At 49.2% G+C, this 10,102-nt stretch overlaps 28 non-coding genes across 28 annotated transcripts; all 28 read right to left on the bottom strand.

The window, feature by feature from the left end:
* Positions 1 to 1,741: 1,741 nt before the first annotated feature.
* Positions 1,742 to 1,814, bottom strand: TRNAV-UAC (transfer RNA valine (anticodon UAC)). Its single transcript has one exon. It is a non-coding gene; the product is annotated as a tRNA-Val (tRNA).
* A 111-nt stretch (positions 1,815 to 1,925) lies between these two features.
* On the bottom strand, positions 1,926 to 1,998 carry TRNAV-CAC (transfer RNA valine (anticodon CAC)). Its single transcript has one exon. It is a non-coding gene; the product is annotated as a tRNA-Val (tRNA).
* Positions 1,999 to 2,123: 125 nt separating this feature from the next.
* TRNAV-AAC (transfer RNA valine (anticodon AAC)) lies at positions 2,124 to 2,196 on the bottom strand. Its single transcript has one exon. It is a non-coding gene; the product is annotated as a tRNA-Val (tRNA).
* A 112-nt stretch (positions 2,197 to 2,308) lies between these two features.
* Positions 2,309 to 2,381, bottom strand: TRNAV-UAC (transfer RNA valine (anticodon UAC)). The gene has a single exon. It is a non-coding gene; the product is annotated as a tRNA-Val (tRNA).
* Positions 2,382 to 2,492: 111 nt separating this feature from the next.
* Positions 2,493 to 2,565, bottom strand: TRNAV-CAC (transfer RNA valine (anticodon CAC)). The gene has a single exon. It is a non-coding gene; the product is annotated as a tRNA-Val (tRNA).
* A 114-nt stretch (positions 2,566 to 2,679) lies between these two features.
* Positions 2,680 to 2,752, bottom strand: TRNAV-UAC (transfer RNA valine (anticodon UAC)). Its single transcript has one exon. It is a non-coding gene; the product is annotated as a tRNA-Val (tRNA).
* Positions 2,753 to 2,863: 111 nt separating this feature from the next.
* On the bottom strand, positions 2,864 to 2,936 carry TRNAV-CAC (transfer RNA valine (anticodon CAC)). The gene has a single exon. It is a non-coding gene; the product is annotated as a tRNA-Val (tRNA).
* Positions 2,937 to 3,245: 309 nt separating this feature from the next.
* TRNAV-UAC (transfer RNA valine (anticodon UAC)) lies at positions 3,246 to 3,318 on the bottom strand. The gene has a single exon. It is a non-coding gene; the product is annotated as a tRNA-Val (tRNA).
* Positions 3,319 to 3,429: 111 nt separating this feature from the next.
* TRNAV-CAC (transfer RNA valine (anticodon CAC)) lies at positions 3,430 to 3,502 on the bottom strand. The gene has a single exon. It is a non-coding gene; the product is annotated as a tRNA-Val (tRNA).
* Positions 3,503 to 3,825: 323 nt separating this feature from the next.
* Positions 3,826 to 3,898, bottom strand: TRNAV-AAC (transfer RNA valine (anticodon AAC)). The gene has a single exon. It is a non-coding gene; the product is annotated as a tRNA-Val (tRNA).
* Positions 3,899 to 4,575: 677 nt separating this feature from the next.
* Positions 4,576 to 4,648, bottom strand: TRNAV-UAC (transfer RNA valine (anticodon UAC)). Its single transcript has one exon. It is a non-coding gene; the product is annotated as a tRNA-Val (tRNA).
* Positions 4,649 to 4,759: 111 nt separating this feature from the next.
* Positions 4,760 to 4,832, bottom strand: TRNAV-CAC (transfer RNA valine (anticodon CAC)). Its single transcript has one exon. It is a non-coding gene; the product is annotated as a tRNA-Val (tRNA).
* Positions 4,833 to 4,957: 125 nt separating this feature from the next.
* On the bottom strand, positions 4,958 to 5,030 carry TRNAV-AAC (transfer RNA valine (anticodon AAC)). The gene has a single exon. It is a non-coding gene; the product is annotated as a tRNA-Val (tRNA).
* Positions 5,031 to 5,326: 296 nt separating this feature from the next.
* On the bottom strand, positions 5,327 to 5,399 carry TRNAV-CAC (transfer RNA valine (anticodon CAC)). Its single transcript has one exon. It is a non-coding gene; the product is annotated as a tRNA-Val (tRNA).
* A 125-nt stretch (positions 5,400 to 5,524) lies between these two features.
* Positions 5,525 to 5,597, bottom strand: TRNAV-AAC (transfer RNA valine (anticodon AAC)). The gene has a single exon. It is a non-coding gene; the product is annotated as a tRNA-Val (tRNA).
* A 112-nt stretch (positions 5,598 to 5,709) lies between these two features.
* On the bottom strand, positions 5,710 to 5,782 carry TRNAV-UAC (transfer RNA valine (anticodon UAC)). Its single transcript has one exon. It is a non-coding gene; the product is annotated as a tRNA-Val (tRNA).
* Positions 5,783 to 5,893: 111 nt separating this feature from the next.
* On the bottom strand, positions 5,894 to 5,966 carry TRNAV-CAC (transfer RNA valine (anticodon CAC)). Its single transcript has one exon. It is a non-coding gene; the product is annotated as a tRNA-Val (tRNA).
* Positions 5,967 to 6,091: 125 nt separating this feature from the next.
* On the bottom strand, positions 6,092 to 6,164 carry TRNAV-AAC (transfer RNA valine (anticodon AAC)). Its single transcript has one exon. It is a non-coding gene; the product is annotated as a tRNA-Val (tRNA).
* A 112-nt stretch (positions 6,165 to 6,276) lies between these two features.
* Positions 6,277 to 6,349, bottom strand: TRNAV-UAC (transfer RNA valine (anticodon UAC)). Its single transcript has one exon. It is a non-coding gene; the product is annotated as a tRNA-Val (tRNA).
* An 863-nt stretch (positions 6,350 to 7,212) lies between these two features.
* On the bottom strand, positions 7,213 to 7,285 carry TRNAV-CAC (transfer RNA valine (anticodon CAC)). Its single transcript has one exon. It is a non-coding gene; the product is annotated as a tRNA-Val (tRNA).
* A 125-nt stretch (positions 7,286 to 7,410) lies between these two features.
* TRNAV-UAC (transfer RNA valine (anticodon UAC)) lies at positions 7,411 to 7,483 on the bottom strand. The gene has a single exon. It is a non-coding gene; the product is annotated as a tRNA-Val (tRNA).
* A 296-nt stretch (positions 7,484 to 7,779) lies between these two features.
* Positions 7,780 to 7,852, bottom strand: TRNAV-CAC (transfer RNA valine (anticodon CAC)). The gene has a single exon. It is a non-coding gene; the product is annotated as a tRNA-Val (tRNA).
* A 125-nt stretch (positions 7,853 to 7,977) lies between these two features.
* TRNAV-AAC (transfer RNA valine (anticodon AAC)) lies at positions 7,978 to 8,050 on the bottom strand. Its single transcript has one exon. It is a non-coding gene; the product is annotated as a tRNA-Val (tRNA).
* Positions 8,051 to 8,915: 865 nt separating this feature from the next.
* TRNAV-UAC (transfer RNA valine (anticodon UAC)) lies at positions 8,916 to 8,988 on the bottom strand. Its single transcript has one exon. It is a non-coding gene; the product is annotated as a tRNA-Val (tRNA).
* Positions 8,989 to 9,297: 309 nt separating this feature from the next.
* TRNAV-AAC (transfer RNA valine (anticodon AAC)) lies at positions 9,298 to 9,370 on the bottom strand. Its single transcript has one exon. It is a non-coding gene; the product is annotated as a tRNA-Val (tRNA).
* A 112-nt stretch (positions 9,371 to 9,482) lies between these two features.
* Positions 9,483 to 9,555, bottom strand: TRNAV-UAC (transfer RNA valine (anticodon UAC)). The gene has a single exon. It is a non-coding gene; the product is annotated as a tRNA-Val (tRNA).
* A 111-nt stretch (positions 9,556 to 9,666) lies between these two features.
* TRNAV-CAC (transfer RNA valine (anticodon CAC)) lies at positions 9,667 to 9,739 on the bottom strand. Its single transcript has one exon. It is a non-coding gene; the product is annotated as a tRNA-Val (tRNA).
* Positions 9,740 to 9,864: 125 nt separating this feature from the next.
* TRNAV-AAC (transfer RNA valine (anticodon AAC)) lies at positions 9,865 to 9,937 on the bottom strand. The gene has a single exon. It is a non-coding gene; the product is annotated as a tRNA-Val (tRNA).
* Between the last annotated feature and the right edge of the window lie 165 nt (positions 9,938 to 10,102).

Below are 10,102 nucleotides of genomic sequence, written 5' to 3'. Positions count from 1 at the left end.
TGAATTGGTCCAAACTGGGCTGGTTAGAGGCTCCCTCCACCATGAATTTGCCCAAACTGGGCTGTTTAGAGGCTCCCTCCACCATGAATTTGCCCAAACTGGGCTGGTTAGAGGCTCCCTCCACCATGAATTGGTCCAAACGGGTTTTTAGAGGCTCCCTTCACCATGAATTGGTCCAAACTTGGCTGTTTAGAGGCTCCCTCCACCATGAATTTGCCCAAACTGGGCTGTTTAGAGGCTCCCTCCACCATGAATTTGCCCAAACTGGGCTGGTTAGAGGCTCCCTCCACCATGAATTGGTCCAAACTGGGCTGGTTAGAGGCTCCCTCCACCATGAATTTGCCCAAACTGGGCTGGTTAGAGGCTCCCTCCACCATGAATTGGTCCAAACGGGTTTTTAGAGGCTCCCTTCACCATGAATTGGTCCAAACTTGGCTGTTTAGAGGCTCCCTCCACCATGAATTGGTCCAAACTGGGGTGGTTAGAGGCTCCCTCCACCATGAATTTGCCCAAACTGGGCTGTTTAGAGGCTCCCTCCACCATGAATTGGTCCAAACTGGGTTTTTTAGAGGCTCCCTCCACCATGAATTGGTCCAAACTGGGCTGGTTAGAGGCTCCCTCCACCATGAATTGGTCCAAACTGGGGTGGTTAGAGGCTCCCTCCACCATTAATTGGTCCAAACTGGGCTGGTTAGAGGCTCCCTCCACCATTAATTGGTCCAAACTGGGCTGGTTAGAGGCTCCCTCCACCATGAATTTGCCCAAACTGGGCTGGTTAGAGGCTCCCTCCACCATGAATTGGTCCAAACTGGGGTTTTTAGAGGCTCCCTCCACCATGAATTGGTCCAAACTGGGGTTTTTAGAGTCTCCCTCCACCATGAATTGGTCCAAACTGGGGTTTTTAGAGGCTCCCTCCACCATGAATTTGCCCAAACTCTGCTGGTTAGAGGCTCAATCCACCCTGATTTTCAAAACAAATGTTGGTGCCAACCTCAACTTACTACAAGGGCCAAATTCACTGCTGGTGACAAGCTCTCCTCACTGCAAGTGCCAAATACACATGTTTCAAGGTGTTTTCCTACTGTCAGAGAGGTGGTATTGAGTGTGTAAAGTGTGTAGTTGTTAGGCTGTGATGTTGGGGTAATAGAGGGTCTTTGGTGTGTTAGATGCCCCCAGACATGCTTCCCCTGCTGTCCCAGTGTCATTCCAGAGGTGTTGGCATCATTTCCTGGGGTGTCATAGTGGACTTGGTGACCCTCCAGACACGGATTTGGGTTTCCCCCTTAACGAGTATCTGTTCCCCATAGACTATAATGGGGTTCGAAACCCGTTCGAACACACGAACATTGAGCGGCTGTTCGAATCGAATTTCGAACCTCGAACATTTTAGTGTTCGCTCATCTCTAGTGATAACCACTACACTACAGAAACTGGCACGAGATGCACACTACTGCTTTTGCAAGCAAGCGAAAGGACTTGAAGAAAAGACTGTGGTCTGCCAGCAGGGTCTGAAGACTGGGTATGGACCGATTTCAAGAAAAGAAACCGCAAGTACATGTTTCTGCCCAGTTTCGAACCGGGGACCTTTCGCGTGTTAGGCAAACATGATAACCACTACACTACAGAAACTGGCACGAGATACACACTGCTGCTTTTGCAAGCAAGCGAAAGGACTGGGGTCTAGCACAAGATTCTGAAGAGCACGTATGGCCCGATTTCCGAAAAAAAAGCTGCTACGCTTTGCTTCTGCCCGGTTTCAAACCAGGGACCTTTCGCGTGTAAGGCGAACGTGATAACCACTACACTACAGAAACTGGCACGACATGCACACTACTGCTTTTGCAAGCAAGTGAAAGGACTGGGGTCTAGAACGATGATTTGAAGAGCACGTATGGCCGATTTCAGGAACAAAAGCTGCAATGCTTTGTTTCTGCCCGGATTCGAACCAGGGACCTTTCGCGTGTGAGGCGAACGTGATAACCACTACACTACAGAAACTGGCACGAGATGCATACTACTGCTTTTGCAAGCAAGCGAAAGGACTTGAAGAAAAGACTGCGGTCTGCCAGCAGGGTCTGAAGACCGGGTATGGACCGATTTCAAGAAAAGAAACCACAAGTACATGTTTCTGCCCAGTTTCGAACCAGGGACCTTTCGCGTGTTAGGCGAACGTGATAACCACTACACTACAGAAACTGGCACGAGATACACACTGCTGCTTTTGCAAGCAAGCGAAAGGACTGGGGTCTAGCACAAGAGTCTGAAGAGCACGTATGGCCCGATTTCCGAAAAAAAAGCTGCTACGCTTTGCTTCTGCCCGGTTTCGAACCAGGGACCTTTCGCGTGTAAGGCGAACGTGATAACCACTACACTACAGAAACTGGCACGACATGCACACTACTGCTTTTGCAAGCAAGTGAAAGGACTGGGGTCTAGAACGATGATTTGAAGAGCACGTATGGCCGATTTCAGAAACAAAAGCTGCAATGCTTTGTTTCTGCCCGGTTTCGAACCGGGGACCTTTCGCGTGTGAGGCGAACGTGATAACCACTACACTACAGAAACTGGCACGAGATGCACACTACTGCTTTTGCAAGCAAGCGAAAGGACTGGGGTTTAGCACAAGAGTCTGAAAAGCACGTATGGCCCGATTTACGAAAAAAAAAAGCTGCTACGCTTTGCTTCTGCCCGGTTTCGAACCAGGGACCTTTCGCGTGTAAGGCGAACGTGATAACCACTACACTACAGAAACTGGCACGACATGCACACTACTGCTTTTGCAAGCAAGTGAAAGGACTGGGGTCTAGAACGATGATTTGAAGAGCACGTATGGCCGATTTCAGAAACAAAAGCTGCAATGCTTTGTTTCTGCCCGGTTTCGAACCGGGGACCTATCGCGTGTGAGGCGAACGTGATAACCACTACACTACAGAAACTGGCACGAGATGCACACTACTGCTTTTGCAAGCAAGCGAAAGGACTTGAAGAAATGACTGTGGTTTGCCAGCAGGGTCTGAAGACCGGGTATGGACCGATTTCAAGAAAAGAAACCGCAAGTACATGTTTCTGCCCGGTTTCAAACCGGGGACCTTTCGCGTGTTAGGCGAACGTGATAACCACTACACTTCAGAAACTAGCACGAGATACACACTGCTGCTTTTGCAAGCAAGCGAAAGGACTGGGGTCTAGCACAAGAGTCTGAAGAGCACGTATGGCCCGATTTCCGAAAAAAAGCTGCTACGCTTTGCTTCTGCCCGGTTTCGAACCAGGGACCTTTCGCGTGTAAAGCAAACGTGATAACCACTACACTACAGAAACTGGCACGACATGCACACTACTGCTTTTGCAAGCAAGTGAAAGGACTGGGGTCTAGAACGAAGATTTGAAGAGCACGTATGGCCGATTTCAGAAACAAAAGCTGCAATGCTTTGTTTCTGCCCGATTTCGAACCGGGGACCTTTCGCGTGTGAGGCGAACGTGATAACCACTACACTACAGAAACTGGCACGAGATGTACACTACTGCTTTTGCAAGCAAGTGAAAGGACTTGAAGAAAAGACTGTAGTTTGCCAGCAGGGTCTGAAGACCGGGTATGGACCGATTTCAAGAAAAGAATCCGCAAGTACATGTTTCTGCCCGGTTTCGAATCGGGGACCTTTCGCGTGTTAGGCGAACGTGATAACCACTACACTACAGAAACTGGCACGAGATACACACTGCTGCTTTTGCAAGCAAGCAAAAGGACTTGAAGAAAAGACTGTGGTCTGCCAGCAGGGTCTGAAGACCGGGTATGGACCGATTTCAAGAAAAGAAACCGCAAGTACATGTTTCTGCCCGGTTTCGAACCGGGGACCTTTCGCATGTTAGGCGAACGTGATAACCACTACACTACAGAAACTGGCACGCCATGCACACTACTGCTTTTGCAAGCAAGTGAAAGGACTGGGGTCTAGAACGATGATTTGAAGAGCACGTATGGCCGATTTCAGAAACAAAAGCTGCAATGTTTTTTTCTGCCCGGTTTCGAACCGGGGACCTTTCGCGTGTGAGGCGAACGTGATAACCACTACACTACAGAAACTGGCACGAGATGCACACTACTGCTTTTGCAAGCAAGCGAAAGGACTTGAAGAAAAGACTGTGGTCTGCCAGCAGGGTCTGAAGACCGGGTATGGACCGATTTCAAATAAAGAAACCGCAAGTACATGTTTCTGCCCGGTTTCGAAACGGGGACCTTTCGTGTGTTAGGCGAACGTGATAACCACTACACTACAGAAACTGGCACGCCATGCACACTACTTATTTTGCAAGCAAGTGAAAGGACTGGGGTCTAGAACGATGATTTGAAGAGCACGTATGGCCGATTTCAGAAACAAAAGCTGCAATGCTTTGTTTCTGCCTGGTTTCGAACCAGGGACCTTTCGCGTGTGAGGCGAACGTGATAACCACTACTCTACAGAAACTGGCACGAGATACACACTGCTGCTTTTGCAAGCAAGCGAAAGGACTGGGGTCTAGCACAAGAGTCTGAAGAGCACGTATGGCCCGATTTCCGAAAAAAAAGTTGCTACGCTTTGCTTCTGCCCGGTTTCGAACCAGGGACCTTTCGCGTGTAAGGCGAACGTGATAACCACTACACTACAGAAACTGGCACGACATGCACACTACTGCTTTTGCAAGCAAGTGAAAGGACTGGGGTCTAGAACGATGATTTGAAGAGCACGTATGGCCGATTTCAGAAACAAAAGCTGCAATGCTTTGTTTCTGCCTGGTTTCGAACCGGGGACCTTTCGCGTGTGAGGCGAACGTGATAACCACTACACTACAGAAACTGGCACGAGATGCACACTACTGCTTTTGCAAGCAAGCGAAAGGACTTTAAGAAAAGACTGTGGTCTGCCAGCAGGGTCTGAAGACCGGGTATGGACCGATTTCAAGAAAAGAAACCGCAAGTACATGTTTCTGCCCGGTTTCAAACCGGGGACCTTTCGCGTGTTAGGCGAACGTGATAACCACTACACTACAGAAACTGGCACGAGATACACACTGCTGCTTTTGCAAGCAAGCGAAAGGACTGGGGTCTAGCACACGAGTCTGAAGAGCACGTATGGCCCGATTTCCGAAAAAAAAGCTGCTACGCTTTGCTTCTGCCCGGTTTCGGGCCAGGAACCTTTCGCGTGTAAGGCGAACGTGATAACCACTACACTACAGAAACTGGCACGACATGCACACTACTGCTTTTGCAAGCAAGTGAAAGGACTGGGGTCTAGAACGATGATTTGAAGAGCACGTATGGCCGATTTCAGAAACAAAAGCTGCAATGCTTTGTTTCTGCCCGGATTCGAACCGGGGACCTTTCGCGTGTGAGGCGAACGTGATAACCACTACACTACAGGAACTGGCACGAGATGAACACTACTGCTTTTGCAAGCAAGCGAAAGGACTTGAAGAAAAGACTGTGGTCTGCCAACAGGGTCTGAAGACCGGGTATGGACCGATTTCAAGAAAAGAAACCGCAAGTACATGTTTCTGCCCGGTTTCGAACCGGGGACCTTTCGCGTGTTAGGCGAACGTGATAACCACTACACTACAGAAACTGGCACGAGATACACACTGCTGCTTTTGCAAGCAAGCGAAAGGACTGGGGTCTAGCACACGAGTCTGAAGAGCACGTATGGCCCGATTTCCGAAAAAAAAGCTGCTATGCTTTGCTTCTGCCCGGTTTCGAACCAGGGACCTTTCGCGTGTAAGGCGAACGTGATAACCACTACACTACAGAAACTGGCACGACATGCACACTACTGCTTTTGCAAGCAAGTGAAAGGACTGGGGTCTAGAACGATGATTTGAAGAGCACGTATGGCCGATTTCAGAAACAAAAGCTGCAATTCTTTGTTTCTGCCCGGTTTCGAACCGGGGACTTTTCGCGTGTGAGGCGAACGTGATAACCACTACACTACAGAAACTGGCACGAGATGCACACTACTGCTTTTGCAAGCAAGCGAAAGGACTTGAAGAAAAGACTGTGGTCTGCCAGCAGGGTCTGAAGACCGGGTATGGACCGATTTCAAGAAAAGAAACCGCAAGTACATGTTTCTGCCCGGTTTCGAACCGGGGACCTTTCGCGTGTTAGGCGAACGTGATAACCACTACACTACAGAAACTGGCACGAGATACACACTGCTGCTTTTGCAAGCAAGCGAAAGGACTGGGGTCTAGCACAAGAGTCTGAAGAGCACGTATGGCCCGATTTCCGAAAAAAAAGCTGCAACGCTTTGCTTCTGCCCGGTTTCGAACCAGGGACCTTTCGCGTGTAAGGCGAACGTGATAACCACTACACTACAGAAACTGGCACGACATGCACGCTACTGCTTTTGCAAGCAAGTGAAAGGACTGGGGTCTAGAACGATGATTTGAAGAGCACGTATGGCCGATTTCAGAAACAAAAGCTGCAATGCTTTGTTTCTGCCCTGTTTCGAACCGGGGACCTTTCGCGTGTGAGGCGAACGTGATAACCACTACACTATAGAAACTGGCACGAGATGCACACTACTGCTTTTGCAAGCAAGCGAAAGGACTTGAAGAAAAGACTGTGGTAGGCCAGCAGGGTCTGAAGACCGGGTATGGACCAATTTCAAGAAAAGAAACCGCAAGTACATGTTTCTGCCCGGTTTCGAACCGGGGACCTTTCGCATGTTAGGCGAACGTGATAACCACTACTTTACAGAAACTGGCACTAGATACACACTGCTGCTTTTGCAAGCAAGCGAAAGGACTGGGGTCTAGCACAAGAATCTGAAGAGCACGTATGGCCCGATTTCCGAAAACAAAACTGCTACGCTTTGCTTCTACCCGGTTTCGAACCAGGGAACTTTCGCATGTAAGGCGAACGAGATAACCACTACACTACAGAAACTGGCACGACATGCACACTACTGCTTTTGCAAGCAAGTGAAAGGACTGGGGTCTAGAACGATGATTTGAAGAGCACATATGGCCCGATTTCCGAAAAAAAAGCTGCTACGCTTTGCTTCTGCCCGGTTTCGAACCAGGGACCTTTCGCGTGTAAGGCGAACGTGATAAACACTACACTACAGAAACTGGCACGACATGTACACTACTGCTTTTGCAAGCAAGTGAAAGGACTGGGGTCTAGAACGATGATTTGAAGAGCACGTATGGCCGATTTCAGAAATTAAAGCTGCAATGCTTTGTTTCTGCCCGGTTTCGAACCGGGGACCTTTCGCGTGTGAGGCGAACGTGATAACCACTACACTACAGAAACCGGCACGAGATGCACACTACTGCTTTTGCAAGCAAGCGAAAGGACTTGAAGAAAAGACTGTGGTCTGCAAGCAGGGTCTGAAGACCGGGTATGGACCGATTTCAAGAAAAGAAACCGCAAGTACATGTTTCTGCCCGGTTTCGAACCAGGGACCTTTCGCATGTAAGGCGAACGTGATAAGCACTACACTACAGAAACTGGCACGAGATGCACACTGCTGCTTTTGCAAGCAAGCGAAAGGACTGGGGTCTAGCACAAAAGTCTGAAGAGCACGTATGGCCCGATTTCCGAAAAAAAATCTGCTACGCTTTGCTTCTGCCCGGTTTCGAACCAGGGACCTTTCGCGTGTAAGGCGACCGTGATAACCACTACACTACAGAAACTGGCACGACATGCACACTACTGCTTTTGCAAGCAAGTGAAAGGACTGGGGTCTAGAACGATGATTTGAAGAGCACGTATGGCCGATTTCAGAAACAAAAGCTGCAATGCTTTGTTTCTGCCCGGTTTCGAACCGGGGACTTTTCGCGTGTGAGGCGAACGTGATAACCACTACACTACAGAAACTGGCACGAGATGCACACTACTGCTTTTGCAAGCAAGCGAAAGGACTTGAAGAAACGACTGTGGTCTGCCAGCAGGGTCTGAAGACCGGGTATGGACCAATTTCAAGAAATGAAACCGCAAGTACATGTTTCTGCCCGGTTTCGAACCGGGGACCTTTCGCGTGTTAGGCGAACGTGATAACCACTACACTACAGAAACTGGCACTAGATACACACTGCTGCTTTTGCAAGCAAGCGAAAGGACTGGGGTCTAGCACAAGAGTCTGAAGAGCACGTATGGCCCGATTTCCGAAAACAAAACTGCTACGCTTTGCTTCTACCCGGTTTCGAACCAGAGAACTTTCGCATGTAAGGCGAACGTGATAACCACTACACTACAGAAACTGGCACGACATGCACACTACTGCTTTTGCAAGCAAGTGAAAGGACTGAGGTCTAGAACGATGATTTGAAGAGCACGTATGGCCCGATTTCCGAAAAAAAAGCTGCTACGCTTTGCTTCTGCCCGGTTTCGAACCAGGGACCTTTCGCGTGTATGGCAAACGTGATAACCACTACACTACAGAAACTTGCACGACATGCACACTACTGCTTTTGCAAGCAAGTGAAAGGACTGGGGTCTAGAACGATGATTTGAAGAGCACGTATGGCCGATTTCAGAAACAAAAGCTGCAATGCTTTGTTTCTGCCCGGTTTCGAACCTGGGACTTTTCGCGTGTGAGGCGAACGTGATAACCACTACACTACAGAAACTGACACGAGATGAACACTACTGCTTTTGCAAGCAAGCGAAAGGACTTGACGAAAAGACTGTGGTCTGCCAGCAGGGTGTGAAGACCAGGTATGGACCGATTTCAAGAAAAGAAACCGCAAGTACATGTTTCTGCCCGGTTTCGAACCGGGGACCTTCCGCGTGTTAGGCAAACGTGATAACCACTAAACTACAGAAACTGGCACGAGATACACACTGCTGCTTTTGCAAGCAAGCGAAAGGACTGGGGTCTAGCACACGAGTCTGAAGAGCACGTATGGCCCGATTTCCGAAAAAAAAAGCTGCTACGTTTTGCTTCTGCCCGGTTTCGAACCAGGGACCTTTCGCGTGTAAGGCGAACGTGATAACCACTACACTACAGAAACTGGCACGACATGTACACTACTGCTCTTGCAAGCAAGTGAAAGGACTGGGGTCTAGAACGATGATTTGAAGAGCACGTATGGCCGATTTCAGAAACAAAAGCTGCAATGCTTTGTTTCTGCCCGGTTTCGAACCGGGGACCTTTCGCGTGTGAGGCGAACTTGATAACCACTACACTACAGAAACCGTCACGAGATGCACACTACTGCTTTTGCAAGCAAGCGAAAGGACTTGAAGAAAAGACTGTTGTCTGCAAGCAGGGTCTGAAGACCGGGTATGGACCGATTTCAAGAAAAGAAACCGCAAGTACATGTTTCTGCCCGGTTTCGAACCGGGGACCTTTCGCGTGTTAGGCGAACGTGATAACCACTACACTACAGAAACTGGCACGAGACACACACTGCTGCTTTTGCAAGAAAGCGAAATGACTGGGGTCTAGCACAAGAGTCTGAAGAGCACGTATGGCCCGATTTCCGAAAAAAAAGCTGCAACGCTTTGCTTCTGCCCGGTTTCGAACCAGGGACCTTTCGCGTGTAAGGCGAACGTGATAACCACTACACTACAGAAACTGGCACGACATGCACGCTACTGCTTTTGCAAGCAAGTGAAAGGACTGGGGTCTAGAACGATGATTTGAAGAGCACGTATGGCTGATTTCAGAAACAAAAGCTGCAATGCTTTGTTTCTGCCCTGTTTCGAACCGGGGACCTTTCGCGTGTGAGGCGAACGTGATAACCACTACACTACAGAAACTGGCACGAGATGCACATTACTGCTTTTGCAAGCAAGCGAAAGGACTTGAAGAAAAGACTGTGGTCTGCCAGCAGGGTCTGAAGACCGGGTATGGACCAATTTCAAGAAAAGAAACCGCAAGTACATGTTTCTGCCCGGTTTCGAACCGGGGACCTTTCGCGTGTTAGGCGAACGTGATAACCACTACACTACAGAAACTGGCACTAGATACACACTGCTGCTTTTGCAAGCAAGCGAAAGGACTGGGGTCTAGCACAAGAGTCTGAAGAGCACGTATGGCCCGATTTCCGAAAACAAAACTGCTACGCTTTGCTTCTACCCGGTTTCGAACCAGGGAACTTTCGCATGTAAGGCGAACGTGAT

Source organism: Leptodactylus fuscus, unplaced genomic scaffold (genome assembly GCF_031893055.1).
Source record: "Leptodactylus fuscus isolate aLepFus1 unplaced genomic scaffold, aLepFus1.hap2 HAP2_SCAFFOLD_242, whole genome shotgun sequence".
Lineage (NCBI taxonomy): Eukaryota > Metazoa > Chordata > Amphibia > Anura > Leptodactylidae > Leptodactylus > Leptodactylus fuscus.
The sequence above is the reverse complement of the archived record's forward strand: the minus strand, read 5'-3'. Positions and strand labels throughout refer to the sequence as shown.